General features: G+C 38.6%; 1 long non-coding RNA gene across 1 annotated transcript; it reads left to right on the top strand.

Annotated features, from left to right (window-relative positions):
- Window positions 1-7,438: 7,438 nt before the first annotated feature.
- Window positions 7,439-21,485, top strand: LOC308196057. The gene is made up of 2 exons (XR_013952046.1): window positions 7,439-18,006; window positions 19,151-21,485. It is a non-coding gene; the product is annotated as an uncharacterized lncRNA (long non-coding RNA).
- The last annotated feature ends 16 nt before the right edge of the window (window positions 21,486-21,501 follow it).

Genomic DNA, 21,501 nt, shown 5'->3' on the forward strand with positions numbered 1-21,501 from the left:
TTCAAGGCCCTTTGAAATTCCCTTTTATTATAAAGGGAGGTGAAGAGGTGAATCCTTGTAGGCTTTGTTTTTGTTTTCTTTCCCAACATGTAAGGTTAATAAAATCTGTGACTTAGAGACCCACGTTGTGCACAAGTACAGCCCTCTGAGTCGTGGTAGACTTTTGTAACCGGGGTACACATGATAAAGCTTTGATACCAGCTAATCAAAGCTTTCATAGAAGTCAGTGAGTCTGCATGCTTGGTTTAATTTTATGTCAACACAGTCCCTTGACGACTGGCAATGCTTAAAGCTTAAAGTCACTCCAGAAGAGTGCTACTTGATATGTTTTTTAAAAGAGCAAGTTTCTAAGTCCTTGTGTCTAAAAAATACAGTCTCGGGCATTTATTCTGGAAGTACACAAGGGTTTATTTCATAAATCAGATGCTAAATAAAATCTGACTATTTTTCAGTTGACTTCATTAGCGTGGAGACCCATTTCTGCTAAATTTGAATACCAGTGATTCAATATACCAAGTTGCAAATATACCTTGCAATTACCATTGCAAAATTATTTTGGATATGAAGCCTCTAGTGAAACCACAACTGTTGGCTATTTCTTAGGATTTTATTCTATTTAAAACAAAATGAATTCCAAATATTTCATTTCTGAATTTTTCACTGTCTTCAAACTTTCCCACATCTGCTAGATTTTGCTAGAGCTCAATCAGGAAAAAAAAAAAGGCAAAAAAACTAGTGACTGGCTAGCGTGCAATACTAAGAATGGACTGAATGTGTTTGACTAGATGAAATTTAATGGAAAAAAATCACAGAAATGAAATCGCCCGAATAGCATTTGCAAACACCCACTCTCTGTACTTACGTTTGTGTATTGTTTTGTTTTGTTTTAGTCTAAGATACTGCGCTATTGTACTAGCAAGATTCTTCCATCTACAACAGATAAAATTACAGAGTTTAATCTCCAGAAACTAGCTCAACAAGAATTTATTTAAATAGTCGAGCATAAATTCTCGCTCCTAAATGAGCCTCAGATTAGCTCCAATTTCTCTAATGGTAATTTCTGATAATTACAAACAGAATACACTGGATATAGAAGAAAGAATGGGTCTTATATTTAAAGCAAAGAGCTGGAAGTCTAGATTCTGTGGCTGATTCAAGTGTTACCTTAAGGTCATGCCTTGAACAGTTCACTTTGATGGGAGTTTCAAAAGAGCTTGAATGAATCAGATACTACCCGAAATCCCACTGGAGATTTAGGTGTGAAATTTCATCAGGCTCCCCTGGAACTCCCAGGATTTCACTGTCTGTATTTAAGATCAGGGGATAAAAAAGAAAAGGGGGTGGGGGGCACCTCAAGTTCTGGTTGCTAACTTATCACTCGTGTATTCCACATAGATGGCAAATAACTAGCAGGTATTATTTAAAAAAAAAAAAAAAAAAGGAAGCCTTCTTGCACTAGAAACAATTACTTTAAGGAAAAGATAAAAGATTACCTCAGATAACTTCACATCACAAAGATTTACAAAATCAAGGTCAGAACCAAGCTTTCCTGCTTACTCAGATGTGTACATTAATGCTATCATAAGTAACATAAATCAATTTTTGTGATTTTAATTCCACCCCTCCCAAAGGATATTAGCCATCTGTCTTTCCAGATTAGACATCAGCTTCTCACCCTTAAATTCCTGTTCTCCAGAGAAAGCAGGTTACCCCCCCCAGTCCCTGCTTCGGTACAGTTTCTGAAAACAACACTGCTGTGCTACGCTTAAGCACATGTATATGCATGAACGATGATGGCAAACTACCTGGGCTCAGCTGGTTGCTGTGCATTTAATGATTGCATTTCTTTTGTCTTTATGCTTTGTCTCATTTCCGTGTCTTATTCAGTTTTAATCCTGCTTTTCTGTTAGATTTTTCCCCCTCACCTGTTTTTCCGTACTCTCTTTGAATGTAAACTCCATACCATTTGCATTCTGGTTGAACTTTCAAACCCAGGAACATTTTTGTGTTAGGCAGCGAACAACTCAGCTCTTCCCTGATTCATCTGCTACATCCCTGACATATCCGAGCATGTCCTGTTATTTGCATGTTTGCAAAATGTTGGTACTGAAGGGGTTAAAGTGCCTTTTGTACCTCAGACACACTAGGATTTTGCAAGCAAATGTCTGTTGGTTGCGAGAGCATATGAGCAAGTATGAGACTAATTTCCTGTTAAGGAGTCGCTACATTAAAAGGATATTTGCATAATCATAGACTAAGATAATGTAGGGAAAACCCCAGAGATCATTCTGATGCCAGGATTAAGCCAAGCCCAACATGTAATTTATTTGAATGCATGAAAGCTGCTTCTTATCGTTCGCTTCTATCTCAAGTCCCCAAGCACTTTAGTTGGCAGCAGCAGGCTCTCACTCCTCCTGGCTAATTCATTATCCTCAACAACTTTTAAAAGGGTTATTTTAAGTTTAACTTAACAGTCCCTGCAACTTAATTCATACAATAAGAAATTATTCTTTTTATGACTGGTGTCACGTTCAAAATCAAGCTACCACATCTCCTTCGGTCATCACTTTATGTAATGCCCTGGCCTTCAGGTTATGATAACTTCTGAAATATCGCATGCACCACAAAAATAAAGGTCTCAGAATACATCTACAAAAAACATAGCCAAAAACAATGAGATTTCATAACGCAGGTATTTTTTTTCAACTTGTATATAAATAAAGGAGTGTCCACGTAGGAGTTTAACAGAAGGCCCTCAAGAGAAATCAGCAATTAAAAAACAAGGCACTTAAATGTTTCTGAACAGATTAATACTTAGTGCTGGTTGTCTCTGACTCACATTTTGAATACAGTTCCACGCTTTAATTTTTTATTTGAAGAATCCCAAGTAAGGAATTTGTCACGCTTGCCAGCTGATACTTCCTTCATGTAATCAGGCTTAGAGGCTTGTGGCTGGGGTGCTGTAGAAAGGCCTGAAAGATTTTATTTATTTTTTAACCGAAGTCAGATGGGGAAGTTATCTGAATCCTAAAGTCCAGATGCCAGAAAAAAAGTTGGGGGGGGGGGGGGGGGGGGTGGAAGAAAAGAAAGGCTACTGTCATGTTTGTCTCCCATGGTTAAAATTAAAGGGGATACAAAGAAATGTGCAGGAGCAGGAAGAGGGCAGCTGCTCTCTCTGAAAAGCATCAGAGGGAGGAGAAATACTTCCACAGAATTTCGGTGGCAGCCTAGTGTATCAAGCCTCGAGCCACAGCATAAGAGGGGAATAATCTTTCAAAGTGAGGGGAAGACAAACATTATGATAACAAATGATTTAGTTAATTGTAATAAAGGCAAGAAGAGAAGATAATTAAGACCTTAAACACCTAACTAAGAAAGCATCTAGTAGCAATGGCAGCAACATTAGCAGACAAGCACCATTAAACAGGAGGATCACCGCTGTCTATTGCAACTGAAGCAGTAATGCAATGCTTTCTTTGTAGTAGGAGGTAGTACCTTGTTTTACTACGCTTTTAACTATGATTAAAATAGCCGGATCCCTGTAGCCTGGATGTAGTCCATTATTATTAACGAAAGAGTCATACCTTGCACGTTAAGATGTATTTGAAGTTTCTTGTGCTAAGTAAGGAGGACTGCTATATATTAAAGAAAACCTGGACATTTCAAGTTGTTAATAAACACATTTTCCTCACAGATTTTGGAAGTGCTAAAACCAAAACTATCACGTACTGAAGATAATAAACTAAGCCTAATTAGACCAGACCAAAACAATAGTCAATCAAGTAATCATAACAGATAACTGTGTGATACCTGAAACTCACATTGCACAAAATGAGTTTCCAAATAAAAAGAAATGACAATGCATTACAACCTGTTCCCATAGGGAGACAACGGATAGAAAAGAGTCATTTCATCTGTATTTAAGTTTTTGATGTTTCTCCGTAACATACGGTTTTTGTTTAACTCTAACTTGACAAAGTTTCCCAGGCTGCGACACACAGATCAAAATTGGGGCATTATGTCATTCAACACAGCATTACGCAAGTCTTGAGTTTTCCTTACTCATGTTTTTGTGTGTGTAGAAATCTATGCAAAAATCTATACGTAGAAATTTATCAGAACACTTAATCTCAGGGGAGGGGGGCAGGGGTGTTAAGAGGGGGGGAAGTCCCCAAACTACCTTGCTTGCTTACTTTATTATTAGCGATAGGCCATTCCCGGTTTCACTTCCAGAAATCCTCCAGAGCTCTGTAAATCTCTGTTCTTATCTGCCTTACCTATCTTTACAATTCTGTTTTTTTCTTCGTGTAATACTCAGAACTGATCCTAACACCACAGGGAATAGTTTTGCAAAGATTTCTCGAAGGAAGAGGTGTCCATGAATGAGAACTGTGTTAGGATGAAAGAAGGAATTCAAAATATTCACGCGCAGTAACGGGATTTCACCAAGAGCATGAGGAATGAGCACAAGATTCCTGAACAGAGCAATACGCAGAAGATGAACAGGAAGGAGAAAACTAAAACAGGGGATTGGTGTTAGTATTCTAGGAATTGAAGGTAATAAGCCAGGGACTGTAACAAAATCATAGTATCATTCAGATTGGAAAAGACCTCTACAATCATCTAGTCCAACTTTAATCTAGCATGCGTTGAAGTAATCTTACACATGAAAAAAAAAAAGGAAAAAACATGTTAGAGAAAATTGGCCATAAAGCACTCAGGAGAAGTTTCATGAAGCTGACAGATCTAAACAGCTAAATAGCCAGACTTAGCCTTGCACCATGGATGTCAGCTAGGTCAAAAGAAGATTTCCCATTACAGGATTAAGTTTATCACACAATGAGCTGTAAGACACAAATGCATATTTTATGTGTTTGGAAGCCAATAGAGAGATCAAGACCTTTATGGTTCATGCCACAAACATTAGCTTTGCTACACTTGTAATTACCCTCTCATTTAAAAAAAAAAATCAAGATGTTTTTCCCTTTGCACATTTTGTTAAAACCCTTAAGTTACTATTTTGAATTACAGTTGACTGAAATAGATTTATTTTTCTTCCTTATAAATGTCACATGGAGATTTTTTTTATTTTTTTTTTAAAGAGAATTTTTCATCCTCCCAGAAGTATCAGTCTAGTGGAAATGACAGAGCTCAGATTCTGAAAACATGAGAAGAAACTTATTTTCACAGAAATAACAAAAGAAAGGCAGCTGAAGTATAGCAGGGGTTTTTGAAATGTTGTTAGCCCGGAGAGGTTAGAGTCAGGATAACTTCACGAGTCGTATTTTCACACTTTGTCAGCTGTGCACTGAAATTTTGAATTCCAAATTTAAAGTACTTTTCAAAACTACTAATCTCTATGGAGGAAACTCACACTGTCTTCTATACTTTTAATATAGAGTACGATGACTAAAATGCCATAAGGCTAAGATTATGCCAGAAATAGTTTCCCAGGGACAGTGTATAATGAAAGTAGCTGATTTTTTTTTTTTTTTATAAAACTTTTGCATTTACTTTACAAAATATGAAAACTTTAACATTGCTGTTAGGGGCTGAGCAAGAGAAAGTCATTTTGGAGCGTCCCTCAGAATCTGGAGATGTCCTTGTGACTTAGTTTCCATAACTTCAACAGTCTCTTGGGGGTATCTAAAATATCCGCTTTGGTCATTTCAATTTCAGGAGAGTACAACAGCCGTATAAAAAAAAAAAAAATCACACTATCTTCCCGAAACCGCGATTTCCATGCTTAAATTCTTAGAGGATAACGATGCAATTTCCCTCTGTTGGGTAAAGTCATTTCCTGCCCAGAGAAGTAGTATCAGGTCTTTGACTCATCTCTGATAAACTTAAGCTCTGTGTAGGCTTTACTTCCTTATACATCTTTCAAGCACATATACCCCCTCCAATATAATAATAATAATAGGTAGTTTTTTGATGCTTGTAATGGACTTCCTTGTAAAGACTTCTGCATTCAAAGGTATAATAAGATTAAAGTTTTTTTTTTTTAAATACAAGCTGTGTGTGTGAAGTAGAATAAACAGGTAATAGCAAACAAGAATAAGAGCAGGTCTTTAATCTTGATCCATGTCTGAGTGTTAGGTGACTGAACACAGCAGAGAATAGCCTCCTAGTTGAGAAATCTCAGCCTAGAATCCATTTCTGAAGATAGAATGCTAAGCCTTGCCTTTGAAAACTAACCATCTCTGGCTACGTTTTATTTCTGAGCATAAGGAAGGAGTTCCAGCTCTTTCATATGGTACCCAGACAGTAAACAGTCTCACTGAGGACGATGAAACCCAGCAGCTTTTTGGAATGAAGAGGTCCAGCTAAGTTTCTCCCATCTCCATGAAGAGAGCTAGAATTTGAGTTATTCTAAATTTGTAAGGAGTACTCTCATTTCTTCCTATTGAAGGTGCTCTGAACTACTAACTGGCTCAGCAAGAGACATCAACAGGCACTGATGAATTCTCAGGCAGCTGAGAGATTACTTATGTGAAGAAGGGGAATCTTCGATTCTAATCTGCACTCCTCAGCAGAAGAAAGAATAGAAGTGAGGTATAAGATATTTTGAATTCATGTTATTTATGTAAAAGTGAGATATAAAATGTTACTTTTCTATGTCACTACCTTGTGAGAAATTTTATTCAGAGCCTGATCCAGGTGTGCTCATACCCTACAAAGATACATCAAGACTCTGATTTCTGTAAGGGATCAGATTGGATGTAGGTGCTTGGTTGCCCACAGCTTTATATTAAACATTATTCTAGGAGAACTTTATTAGATAACAATGGGAAAAAAAATATTACCTTGGGATTAAATGGTTCTAATAGAAATACTTAAGATGCTTGAAAATAGCCCCTAGAGGTTTGGATAAGCACTTTAGAACAAATCTAAGGAAATGAGTAATTATAGCTTCCAGGCTTCCCTTTTACCAAAAAAAAAAAGCCTTTTTTGCTTTCCGTGATTCTTACAGTCTTCTTTTGGTCCTGAAATAGATGACAGATGCTTTTACCAATCATTCGCCTTGGCAAATTTTTCATTTTTCAAATTAGTAACCTTTAATAAACACACCCCTGTAATTTGCATTGATAATCCTTTTCCCTAGAAGAGTGGGTGTTGCTGCAGGAACATGTCCAAAGGTTGCTCTCCAACCACTTACTATTGAAAAAAGCACCACGCCAGTAGCTATTATGACTCAATAATAGATTGAAATCTCTTGTTATGCTTTAATATGGGATAACAACTCCCTTAGAATTTCCATTAATAACGAAGCACCTCAACGAAATACAGACAGAACAACAGCTACTGCGAACTTCTAGTAGGTAATATTTCGGCAAGATCTCTATTACGTTAGCACTCAAGACGCTGCATCCCAGACTTCCAGACACAGTATCCTGGTATTCACCCAGGAAAAATGATAACAGGCGCAATTCAAATGCTGACATGCGTAGAAATGACTAAGTGTGATCTTGAGACAATAGAGCAACACAGATATGTTGTGACTGTGAATAGGGTAGTGTTACTGCCTTAAACTCTACATTATTCTGAGTAGAAAGGGGTTAAGCTGAACCAGGGAAAAAAAAAAAGGCAAAAAGCTCATATGAGAGTATCATGTCGGAGCAAGGGAGTCAGTTGTATCCATGCAATAGTGCCACAGTAACAGGTGGAGCCTCTGGTCCAAAGAAGTGACTTAGCATTGATGAGTTTTTATCTTGGAATAGGATTATCCACTTCAGGATGAGAATAACAATCTCTTATCCATGCCCTACTTTATTTTGATGTTGATCCTGATATAGATGAGGTGTCACATCCACCTTCTAGATGACAGAGACTTAAGCCAGGACCTAGTTCTTTCTGTCCACATTTGAACATGGATGCTAAAATCTGCTGGGAGAAGAATTTGATTTTATTGATTCAAAACTAGTTGGAAAAAAAAAAAGAAAGGGACCAAAACCAGTTCTTGCTTTAGTTTTAAGAAGGCTAGAGTTTATTTTTCACTTTTCTCAACTCATTCCTATGTTAAAACCTTAGAGTCTAATTTTTAGATGCATTATTAATTTCCACTACTATTAACACAAGCTGATTCTACCCTGCTCAAAGAAATATAAGTTTAAGTTTGGAGATTTAGAGGTTGTAATAAGTCAAAGTGACAGGACAGTGGTCCTTTTGCTTTGTGAATGAGACAGATCTAAGCTTATGTTTCACCATGTAATTCAAATAACCTTCCCTCATCCAAATAATTTACCACAGAGAAGGAGAACAAAAACAAAGATTATTTGATCTTCATTTATACATGTCAATCAAGTACCTCTTTTCTTCCTTCTCCTCCCCCAGTTGTGCATCTTTCCCCATTGCCCTGCAGCAGAACGTGGGTGGAATTCAATGAAGGCACTTATTCTATTCCCCACCACCACTTATTTTTGAAGAAACTATGATAACCGTTGTCAGTAATGTTTATGGAGGTAGTAGGAGTAACCTTTTCTTGCCATGTTAGCTTGGGATTTTATGTGCAAGCATTTTTCCAAAGTGTCGTTTTGTTTGCACACCAGTCAATTACATGATTACTGGAAAATAGCAAGCACTGAAAGTGTTATCTCAAGTTAAACAAGCAAGTTACTGCCACTGCTGATAGAGTCCATGGAGTAGTTACCAGCAAATAATTTTCTTTTATTTTTCTACAGTAACTATGCAATTAACTTGTATGCCCAGTGTTATTTCAAGATGGGTGTACTGTTCAACTTACCTGAGTTATGCAATACAGGTATTCTGAAGTTGATGAAACATCCTGTAACCCGAGATCATTGCCACCTATTTGGGTGGAAAGATATCCATTCTGCAAAGTGGCCAATGGGTAGGGGTAGCAACCCTAGGGAATAAACTGTTCTCTCTGGAACAGTACAAAAGAAAAGAGAAAGAGAGCACACAGAGAGATAATGTGTGAAAGAAAAAAAAAAGGAAAAAAGATGACCAACAGCCTTACATCAGTGGGACTCGTGAGAAATGGTCTTAAGCCTGGAAGCATCTAGCTTGCTTATGTGAATTAGGTCAAGACACCGACTGGTCAGAGCCCTGTTTTCCTTATCTGTGGAAGGAGGATAAAATTCCTTTCTGCCGTGCTCTGTAGATTGTGACTAACATAGTAGGACCTCATGTTCAATCGAGGCAGCTTAAGTACAGTTAATAAATAAATATAATACTAGAGAAAAGGAGGAAAACTATACAGGAGAGAATGAAAGGAAAAGAATGAAAAAGGAAGAGGCAAACTTATTGAAGACAACAAACATGACAAAGACTCAAAGATATCAAGAGGACACAAAGGTATCCATAGAAAATAAAACATTAAAAAGAAATATGGGACAAAAAACTTCGAACAAAAGTATCAAAAGGGCAGAAAAACAGCTGAGATTAGAAAAACATTTACTTTCTAAATATGGCTGATAACAGAAAAAACAGTGGCTGTGTCATAAAACAATGAGTGCCCTGTGGCAGGCCAGCACCGTACTATCCATTTCTCCATGCTGGAAGAACAAGTTTCTTCCCTCTCTAACTGCTTGCACTGCTCTTGTGGTACTGTCAAATGTCCTGGGCCCTCTGGAGTTGATGAGAGCTCTACAGGGCAGAGCCCCAAAGAACAGAGTAGGTGTCTGTGAGCCCAAAATACTTGCACAGAAGTGCTACTAATAAAGAAAGTTGCCTTGAGGGCTAGTAAGTTCAGCACTAATTAAAGTGGCTGATTAGCAGCTTTGAAAAATGTGGTTCCCCTTTTCTACAGGACAGGAACACAGAAGACTTTGACGGTTAGTTTCTGTATATGTTGTGCAGCTAGCAGGTCATTCCTCATCCCCTGGGGTGAAGGTAACTCCTTTTCTTCCTTCTCCCTCTCTATGAAAACTACCAAACTTTCCAGTGTAATGGAGTTTAGGTTTTTGTTGGTCTTCTCTCTTTCACCTGTATTGGCCCAGATTCTGTGAGTAGACATCAGCCAGCAGCAATTGAAGTGAGTGGCTTGAATTGGGAGCTTCATGCTATTCTAAAAAAAAAAAAAAAAAGGCAAAAAAAACCCAGAATAAGCACAGGGAGATAGTACCAGACGGTTAGTCAACAGTTCTTGAGGTAGGGAATGGCAGGGATTTCTAGCTCAAAATCTGAGCGCTAGAGAAGAGAAGGAAGAGAAGAGCGAGCTCAGGGAGAGAGGGCAGCAGCTGGGAGGAGTAGCCTGCTGGAAAGAAGTGCTGGAAGAAATCTGGCTGGGAATTAGCTACAATTTTGACACTGAGCTCTCTCAGTCTCAACTGGATAATGCAGTGTTTAATAGGAATTTGGTGGCGATACTAGCAAGTCAGGTCCAGAAATTTTTGATTTTTTTCCCTCCAATAAAGAGAACAATTTTGCAGAAGAATAAACAAAGCCCTTGAGAATTAGCTATCGCTCCAACTTTCTCAGAATACTGCATTGTTTTGTAAAAAATAAAATAAATCAAAGCTTTCCAAAGTGACTTCTAGTTTTATTTGCCCGCGTCTCATTCTACAAGTCCAGTGCCTCTTAATTCACACAAATTCCTTGGTGCAGCAACTATATGCATGAAGCACGTACAAAAGCAACATGTACAGGGTGGCTAAAAAACAGTGATCCAGTGAAATACTGACTGTAACAGCTTTCTTGAAGGCACAAAGCCAGCTTCAGTAAGCCAAGTAAAAAAAGGTTGAGAACAGATAATTTTGTTTCAGGAGGATGGCTCAGCATCCTGGAAGCAAAGAGTGGCCCCTGACTTTATTTTAAAAGGTCCTACAAGAAGATAGAGCAGTCAGACCAACTACTTCAGAAGTACTCATCTATGGAGTGGGGAAGTATGAGGATCTAGAGGGGGGTCTGGAAGGTTTTCTTAAGTCACTGCAGCTCTGTGCCAACACATTTATATCTTCCTCCTTCATATCAGACTTACAGTGAAGTTCCCTCCCCCTTCAGGGAAGAAAAGTGACTGTCAAACATTAATGAACTGTCCTCAATTTGTGCAAACAACCACTAGAAAGTCATATGAAGTGGGACATACATGTACAGCATGCACAGGTTTTTCGTACAGAGCAAATACATAAACAAATTATTCCTTACTTGACCTAGGGAAACACCACGCCTACTCCGCACACAATTATATCTTTTATGTTCTGCATGAAAGAATATACTGCAAATGAATCTTAGTACAAAGTTTAAATAAAGAATTACCAAGTAATAATTAAACCAGCCTGTCATTTATTATGATTAGACACTAAGGTAAGGTCTGTTTCTTTTAATGCTTCCCGAAGAATGTACTCATTTTAGAACAGGTATGACCAGTCACACAGAGGTCTCAAAAGACACAGTGTTCTCCTCCTAGCTTAGTGATGCACAGTGTATTCATTTTTATTGCTGGTTTTGACCCAGTTATTGATATCACAGCCAAGATGACATGCTAAGAGCATTGTCACATTGAGATTATGACCCAGAACTTTCTCCTGTGACCTCTCCTATCAGGTTTAACTAATGATCTCTTCACTTCTGTTATGACACTCTGTCACTGCAGGACAAAATAGGTTACTGTGGTTCAAACATGAACTCCAGGTTACATATTCCTAAGCTACATTAATGTGGGAAGATTTTTGGCACGGATGGCCATCCACAGGTTAATAACAAACAAGAAATCAGACCTAAATCTGGGAAAGTGAATCTGCTGATATACCAAGAAGCACCTTACAATGGAAATATTTTTTGTTCTTTCTAGTCTGGATGGTGTTTTGGGAGCAAGTGGTGTAGGCTTACACATGCACAGTTCCGCAAATCTATTGGCACTGCTCTGTATTAGATTGGGATTCATCTAGTGATGAAGTTGTGCTGCAGCAGCCCAGTGGCTTGTCCACTGCTTAGTTTTTCTAGTGTGCTGAAAATCACCTACTCCTGAAGTCTTAATTTCAGATTTTTGGGTTACAGATGATGCCAATCCTACAAAGTTATTATTTACTATTTATACTACAGTCGCACCTAGAAACCCCAAATGAAAGGATCTAATTTAATTTGGTGTTTTGCAAACAATAATACGAGTTCCTGCATCTGAGATCTAACAGTGGTCTTATCGGTGAGGATAAAAGCTGTGGATGGAACAGATAAACCAGAGGTAGGAGTGGATTGGAAAGACTGAATAACTGTAAAACAAACAGACTTCACTACAGCTCACTACTTGCCTAACGATGGGAGTGGTTCACAGCATCACAGAAGAAAAAGGTTTGAGGAGGGATTTAGAGAGGGATAAGGCATCAGCTTTATGGCTTTTGGCAAGGACTGGTTTCCGCTGCTAGGTACTGTGGCAGAGAAAAGATTTAAGACTTCTGTGTCTCACTGAAAGAAGCACAGCTGCTTAAGAAGTTTCACTAGGTGACCACCCCTCACTTTAATACATTAATTGCTATAACAAATGGTGAAAGATAGTTTTGCTAATTGACTTGAGCCCATTTAACATCTGTGAACTGGAAAACAGTTTCAAATTTTCATCTCCTGTGAGTACATATAATTATATCCTCTCTTTGTTGTTTATCCTGAAGTTGATCATGCTCCAGTATGGTTACGCTCTCTGGACTTCAGCTGTATGTTGAAATGAAAATTGCACAATAGCCATCATCACAGAGACTTAAAGGGAAAATTGTGAGATTTGTTATAATCTCATATGGCTTTACAGGATATTTTAAACCAGCAAATACAAAAATAAAAGTGAAATAAAGTATGACTGCATTTCACACACACAAAAAAAAAATCTAATCTGTTCCATCGTGGGTTCCACAAGATTGTTACTTTCCCTCTTAATTTTATACTTTTGGGAGAGACAAATGACATCTGTATTAACAACAGTTATTTGGAAGCAGATAATACTGCATTAATTGTATTGAGTTTTATTCATGTTGGGCTGAAATAAACACCTAGGTTTAAATCTCCTAAGAATAAAATTAAGCCCTCCTGAAGCTGACAGGTATGCCATTGTCAGCTGCAAGTTCTCCCCCCACACCACCCTACTCCCAGGGACCACTGGCTGTCTAGGGTCTCTGAATGCTATTTCGGGCTTGAGTGCTCATCCCTTAGCCCTGCAGCCCTGGCAGGAGCCTCCCTTTCCCATCAGTCAGGCACTTTCACTCACCTAGTCGCCTTTAACTGTGTGTTTGAATCAAGACCAGATTTGTTGCTCAGGTTGCCTTTCCTGATGTAGCATACTAAGTGATAAAGCGTGCTGCAAGTCGAGCTTTCCGGTAGCTGAACCAAAAAGTTCATAGGCACTCCCCCACCCCTTTATTTGTATCTAACCTCTTTCTTTTACACTTTGCCATGCACTTCCTACTGCTTAGCTTCTGCTGCCAATGTGCAACATATTTTTCAATTGATTAATGACTAATCTATACAGTATGCACCCATGCTAGCTCCAGTCATTGTCCGCACCGTGTTCATGTCATAAGTATTTGAAGGTTATATTTGGCCATTTCCTTGCTTCATGTCCTTATTAAAAGGCACAAATGCAGACCTTTGATGGACTATAAATAGCCTGCCAATTCACCTCCTCCCTAGCAGCTCAGTCGCCCTCTCAAGCACCCCATTATTTTGGTTGCACAGTTCCAATAATTAAGTCTCATATTTTTTCTAGGCCTCAATTACATTGCTTTCACTGACACCTATAAAAGCTTATTTCAGGAAACAGGAAAATTAACCACAATCTTTATTTATTTACATCCACATAAAATAAAACCTAGCTAGAGTTGTTAAAGCACCTGGCACAGGTTTAGAAACATAATTACAATATTACAGAATCAGTCAAAACACCAGCTGCTCTTTCTTTCCTGTATCTCTTCCATCAGCTACATATCATTCACTAGTTACTGAAAAGATTCAGTAAAGATTAAAACTCATCGCAAACCCTATCTATTACGCAATCGTATCTTTACCTTGCTGTTATAGCTAAGCATCTCTTGTACAATCTTTGGAAAGAAGCTATGGGGAATAAGTAAACAAATAACTTCTAAAAAGAATTATTAATGTAGTCTTCTATCATGAAGCCCAGATTACTGCACCCATGGCACAGTTCGGCCATTTCTATTGCTCAGAAACTACTTTCATGTAATTTTAAGAAGTGCATTGAACAAAAGCCTACCCCTCCCACTGAGCTGAAAAACAAAGCAATTAATCATCCAAATAAGATCTAAAATAATTCCTACCATATAAAATTTTCTGATAGGTAGCAAAGAATATTTTTAAAGGTCAATAGAGATGGGGAATGTAGAATTAAATACTGATTAATCAGGATAAGATTGGTAGTTGATACAAGAACAGGTTAACCACCTAGTGCTGTAAATAATTACTGGTCTTACATTTAAGATCCTTGAGTATAGCAAGAGAAGCATATCTTCAAATTATTAGGCATATATATGTGTGTGTGTGTGTGTACATGGCTGAAAAAGGATATAACCATGTCCTTGCAGGCAGCCTGTCAGGCACTGGCTGCTGCCCACGTGGTAGTTGTGGGAATATTTCAGTGGGTAGTCTTGCAGTTTCACCAAGGACACCTTCAGGCCAGCCAGGATATTCCTGTTGATCCAATCTGGATTTGCATCAGATTGCATTCTGGCTGTTATAAATTCAGAAATTTGGAAGGGCCACAACAAGATTCTTGTTGTCAGTTAAATAGACCAGGAGTTTTCCATGAGCATGTAATCTGTATGTTCACTTTGGATGCTCTTCAGAAGGTGTGAGCCTGGAGGACAGCTTCCATATTAACTTTACCAGTAGAGCAGGACTGAAAATAGGAATTGTGTTTTTCAGATATAAGTTTTGTCATGACACACAAACGCAACCCAGAAACTTTAATAAGCAGGTGCTACTGTAAACTTAAATTAGATGTTAAATATAATGATTGCGATATTTAAAAGACAGGCTTTATGAAATGTTGGGTTCATCCAATTATACATACCCTTATTTCTTTTATTAGTAATATATTCTGCACTGAGATTAGTTAGTACTTATCTGCAATGTACTTTGCAAACTGGCTAATCATTCCCTGCATCAGATAAGAGGCTGCAACATTTTGACCCCATTTGATAGTGGAAAAACACATGCAAACATTTCTTGGTCATGCTGGTAAACCTACGATGCCTTGATACAATAATGGATTGGAGCGTAAGAAAGGTTCTCCAGGCCCACACCTGGTCTGTATGCTCCCAGTCCTGTCAAAGGACTGAAAGCTTTGATTAATCACTTGACTGACTGCTTGACTTCCCCTCTAAACACAAAGTTCAGCTACATCTCCACAAAAAGACCCTCCTCCACATTTTTTTTTTAAACCAGCTTAAAACCGATAAACATCTGACAACAAGCAGTTCATCACATAGCATGAGAAGCTTTGGTATATCAAAGGGCAAGAGATCATAGAAGAAACATTTGTCTAAAATGTAGCCAGATTTTCCAAAGAGCTCAAGGATAATTTTTTTCAAATGCTCGGCATCCACCTCTATAGGCAAATTTTCAGAAGCGCTCAAAGCCATGCATGCTAAAAGTCTCTAAGAATGTTGCTTGTTGTTTTGGTTCTTAAACAGAAGCCAAGCTTTTTGAAAAGCCTGTCCCCTTTGAAATATTTCTGCTAAAGGATATTACAGTATACCTCAGTTATTATTTTGGGTTCCACATGTATCTGTACATCTCTACAAAATAACCATAGTGTAAAACCAACTTTTTGTTAAATGAAAAGCAAATTCAGTCACTTTGGAACATAAGTCTTTCATTTGGTTATTTGTTGAAATGGCTTCATAGGCAGCCTTTCTATGAAATACTTCATCCTTGTTATTTGGAAGCATTATATCATAAGGACTTGTCAAGTCATTTTTCCATTACATCTATCTATAAAGTAGGCACTATCTTTTCTTACTTTTTCATACAAATATTTTTCACTAACCTAATGCCTATTCTCCTCCTCATAAATACTGTGACTTTCGCAAAACAGAATTACACCTGACATTATGTTCTAATGTATTGTTCTGTAGGGTTTTTGTTTGCAGTACTACAACTACATTTTACTAAATCCTTACTTCTGAATAAAACACTGGAGAACGGCCCCAGAAAATGGTGCTAGTGTAGTTATCAATAAGAAAATTCAAGAAACCATCTGGAAGAAAAACAGAGTGCAATTTAATAACAGGGTCAAGTGGAAGATCTTACACTTGTACAGACATGATCAACTGTATAAAAGTAGAATGAGGAATGACTGCCCAGAAAACAGTTTTGGATACACTGAGGGATATATCTGAGCATAAGCTGCACTTGAGTAAACAACATCATGCGGCCACAACAAAGAGAAAGAGGCTGGCATCACCCTTGGATGTGTAAAGCAGAGCACAGCCTGACAAATGCATGAAGTATTTGTTTTCAGCATCAGCAAGGTTTTACCTGGAATGCTAAGCATAGGACCAGGAACCCCACTTTACAAGTATGATATCCAGAAGCAACAGAGATCAAGAAAAAAGGGCAGGGGTCTTTAAAAGACTGAAGGAGCTAGAACTTTTTAGCCTAACAAAAAGGAGCCTGTTTGCTACACTTGCTGTTGCAAGAAGGCAAGGTATTATCTCTATCGGTGACACCTGCAGCTGGGATGACTGCAATCCCAAGGTAACAACCAAACCTGCCAGAACTGTGAGATGTATTGATCTGTCACAGGGAGGGGCACCAGTACGTGCCTGAAATATCCAGTGTCAACTGAGATGAGCAAGAAAGTCTGTGCTAGTGAACTGGAGAAACCTTGGTGCCCATTCAGCAATAGGAGAATAGAAAAAACAGAGGAGCACCAAGGAGGAATGAGGTATGGGGGCACAACAACCAAGTTACCTGCATCTGAAAGTCAGTCTCCTACAGAGGTGTCACTGATATTATCCAATTCATGTATCATGACCAGAAAGAAGAGACACCATGTCCTGTAGAAGATCCTGCTTTTCATATGGATAACACAGACTGCACAATGTGACTCCTAATGGTCACAATGTTAGATATTTCATCAAATAAACTTTTCAATATTTGGTGAGATGCCTTTCATAATATGATTGAATTCTAAAGTGTTTTAACATGAGCATATTTTAAACATCTTCTTAAAATGTCACTCAAAAATGTTCTTTCAGGTTCATCATTTAATACTACAGAAACAAAATAACTCTGGACAGGAAAGCAAAACCCAGAGAGGGGAGAGAACTTGACGATGTTCTTCTGACCGACGCTGGAAAAACCTGTGCTGCCTTTCGAAGCTCACGAGACATCCTGCTGAGACTTCATGCTGCCCCCTTTTGCTACTGCTGTGTCTGCTTAAAAACATACCTCAGGTGTAAAATGCATCCCAGCAGACTACCAAGTCTAAGATCAGGACCTGACTGGATATAAAGGGGGAAAAAAAACCATGGAAATGTAGTAGTGGACTAGGTCACCAAGAAAAGCTGTGGAACATGTGTCCTTGAGGGTGCTGAAGGGACAGGACCAAGACCTGAGCAATGTGGTCTGCATTCAGGGTTTATGCGGCTCTGCAATGGAGGTCAGGTCAGAGAGCTCCTCAGGTCCCTTCCCACCTCTGTGACTGTGCCGATCCTGGGAATTCACCCTTCAAGGCAGCTAGCCTCGCAGGTGACTTCTCCTCTAACCAGAAGAGGAATGCATTACCCAGAGAACACTTCATGAGCCAGTGGGTACCAGGAGGTCACATCACCAGGGGCATGCGTTTCGTGGGCACGCACATGTCTGCAGGTCAGTGTGTCCATGCAGGGACATACGCCTGCGCGCAGGGCACCAGCTGGATGCTATGTTCAAGCTTGGAGGCTCTCCAAGGCCCAAATGCCCATCGTTTAGATGGACTTCGATGGAAGATTAAAAGAAATACTTGTGTGTTGCTTGGCTCAGAACACCCAGGAAGGAGAGGAACTATTCAGAATCGCCCGCGGGAGTTTACAACTGGGAGCAATGGGGTAAAGTCAGGTAAAGAAAAACAGTTTGAACATCAGTAAAATTTCCTAACTGTGAATGTTATTAGACTGGAATAATCTCCCCTTAGGGAAGCAATAAAGACGACATCATTTGCATCTTTGCAAACTAGACCAGACAAAGCACTGGGAAATATACTGTGGGGAATAATCCTGTAAAAAGATTGCACTAATTTTTCCCATCTATTCTTTCTTCATAGGATTGCTTCATACACACAGCGTGCCATACTCCTTTTCCTGTTACTTTATTCCCTTTCCTGTGGGCTGAATAATAATAATAAAAACTGGGGCAAATAACACCTTTCTAACTGAAACATAACATTAAGACAATTTGCCTTTTCACTTAAAAAAAGATGTATTTTTCCCTTAAAACCTAACCAGTGGTAGATACAAGATCATATTCTCTAGGATAATGACACACTTCAGTACAATACGCAATTAGGTTTGCCTTAAATTAATTATTGTTTGACATGCTGCTCATACAAATACTCTGTGTAACAGGAGGAAGTGAGCCTGACCTTAATTATTGCCTGTAAATAATCCCCGAGTTGTAACTAAGTAGTGCCTTTTAAAATGTAATTATTATAATACCAGAGTTACAGAGCTCATTGATTTATAATTGCTTAATTGTTTATACCCATTAAACCACAGCTGTGATAGGTTCATCATGCATACTTGCACTTCTCTGAAAACTGATGAAGTATGGCCAGGAACTTGGACCAACGTTATCTCCCACAGCTCAACAGCTAAATAATCATTCCAGTCCAGTCAAGGTCAGAAGCGTTCATCAGATGGCTGATAAGCTGTGGGAAATGAGCTGGTCATTTCAGTACAGATCCTTCAGAACAGCGAGGTGGGAGGGAGTGGGGACACAGATTTAGGTACCTCTAGGACCCTAAGCTCCCACCAGCTTTCTAATTCAGAGCAGAACTTCCGCCTCCCTGTAAGTCTCATTTTACACCTTTAGGCTCATAACATATACTAGTACACTGTTGGAAATACTAGTAGCTGTGCTAGTGATAAACATGATAGCCATGCAATTATGAAGTTTTCCTCTCCTTAAAATAAAGGGGTATGCAGTTGTTTGTGAACTTACATGCAAGGGAGAGACTCTGATTTTTGCCTGTCATGCCTTGCAGCTTCCCACATGTGAAGAGCCTTTCACGAAGAAAATTCAAGCCGCACACGGTCCTCATCTTCAAACTGTTCAATTCTTTCTCTGCCACTGTCTGGTAATCACCATCTAGACTACTGCATTATATTACTTTTACTACTCCATTGTGAGTGGGGAAAAAAAAAGAAAGCTAGCATTTAGGAGTAGTCAGCATGACACTTTCATCGAAACTGTAGTACATCCCACCTGTCCGAATGGAGAAGCCAATGTCTTCCTCTGAGAAACTGGAATCTTGCACTTTGTTGTAAAGATCCTAATTTATATTTCTCATAAAAAAGTGGTATTTAGAAATAATGTGTGGATTTTATACCATTAAAAATTTGGCTAAATATAAATATTTATATTTCTGCTATAATTTTCTTCAGTATGTCCAAAATAAAGTGGGAATGAAGATATTTGTGCAAGCTGCACACATAGTTTAAGGTTAAAGCAATTAACCCTTTAAGGATATAAAGACCCCATTCCAATCTCAGGTTTTCCTAGTGTGTTCAGCATGAAGAAAACAACATCACCGTTTGTCTCAATTTCTGCACTCCTAAAAAGGGAGTATTAGTCATGTAGGTTCACCAGTCAGGTTATATCTAAATTCCCCATGGTAAATGAGACTAAAGAAATGCAAACTATTCTAGTGTTGTACAATCCAGATAGAGCGATAATGCCCTGCTTGTTATTACCAGCATTCCACAGCAATTAGGGAATCGCAGCAGAATCCTAAATCTATGGGAAGAAAATCAGATTGCCTCGAAGTGTGGTCCTGTCCCGTCATGTGACTGAAAGTGTAGGATTAAAGGCATCTCTATCTCAGCACTTCTTGTGCACTATCTTTTTGGTTTATAATTGAAAGTGTTGGTTTTTGTTGTGCCCCCCACCCCAAACAGTCAGTTATGCAAATACAGTGCAGGTCCTGCCCTTCTGTGTACCCTCACCAGTCATCAAGGCTTTGCAGCCAAATTCTGCTCCCACTCCTACCTGCACAGACCTATTCCTACCAAATAGACAATGTGTGAAGGACGACTGCTTTAGACGTAGGAGCCATCCGTTCCTGATTCCCTTGGAAAGGCAGCGGTGGTGGTGGATTAGCTCCTCTTAGCTACTGTTAGTTTGTTGTTTTTTTTTTTCCCCTCAGATATAGCATGAAAAAAATCATTCAATCACACAAACGTCATTTATCTCCCTTAGCTGCAACGCCTATTGAAGAAAATAACGTTTACGTTGCTGACAGTTTGTTATTTTCCTCATCTGTGAACAGCTGACATTTCTTATCTCATGCTTACAATATATAAACTCTGCAGCACAGGCACCATCAGATCATTCCGTATTTCTCCGTCATTACAGTCAGTGCAAGAACAGTAGGAAAGACGACAGCTTTTTTTTTTTTAAAAAAAATTCAGAAGTGTTTTGTACTGTTTCAGAGACTAGTTGGTACATGAGATATATCCTGAAAATGTAAAGCATTATATAAATACCATGGACAGATGGATTCTTCCTAGCTCTCAAAATTTTGAGTATTATTTTATTACTGTGCCTTGGCTGAGTGCAGCAGCCAGCTAAAACAATCAAAGGAACTTTAACCAATAAGAGTAATTGCAGATCCAAATACAGTGTTAGAGGTTAACACTTTAAAACAAGGCAACACAAAGCTGCCTTGTGTAGGAAGCAGAAGAAAAGAGTAAGCAAGTCAAAATACTCATAATATAGAGAAGATAGGAAAAGATGCAGTTGTGAACTATCTGTAATTAAATACTAGCTATAACAAAGAAATTTACTTCCCTGACTTTCAAAGAGCAAAAGGAAGGAACAAGTAAAATAAAAGCCTCTTATTAGAAGAAGTTGGCCTGATTCTGTGCTGGTAACTCATGGACAGAACTTCTGACAAGCCTGACAGCAAGAACAGCAGGGTTTAAAGGTTTATTTGGCAGGATCGGGGGAGTTTACAGTATTTTTGCTGGGCATTTTAGAACAACTCCTAACCGAGGTCTGTGGAGAGACAGTAAATTGGCTCTCAGTTGATCACTGAACTGCAGTGAACAGCATTTTTGGTTAAAATTTAACTGAGGCAGCATAGGGTAACCTTTAAGTAAATTGAAGAGCTGAGTTTGCTCTACCAAATGACATTCAGGAATAAAAAAATAAAAGGAAAACCAGGGATCTTTGAAGCCCTGTGACTGGAGTACACAAACTGAAACACTTTGAAGACATTTTCATAGATTACTACTTCACACTAAAAATAGGAAACCAGAGCAAACAAGCAAAACAATAAATACTAATCAATACCAAGTAAACTGGAAAAAAAAAACAAACCACCAACCAACAGAT

Source organism: Anser brachyrhynchus (assembly GCF_964034855.1).
Source record: "Anser brachyrhynchus genome assembly, chromosome: 5".
NCBI classification, from domain to species: domain Eukaryota; kingdom Metazoa; phylum Chordata; class Aves; order Anseriformes; family Anatidae; genus Anser; species Anser brachyrhynchus.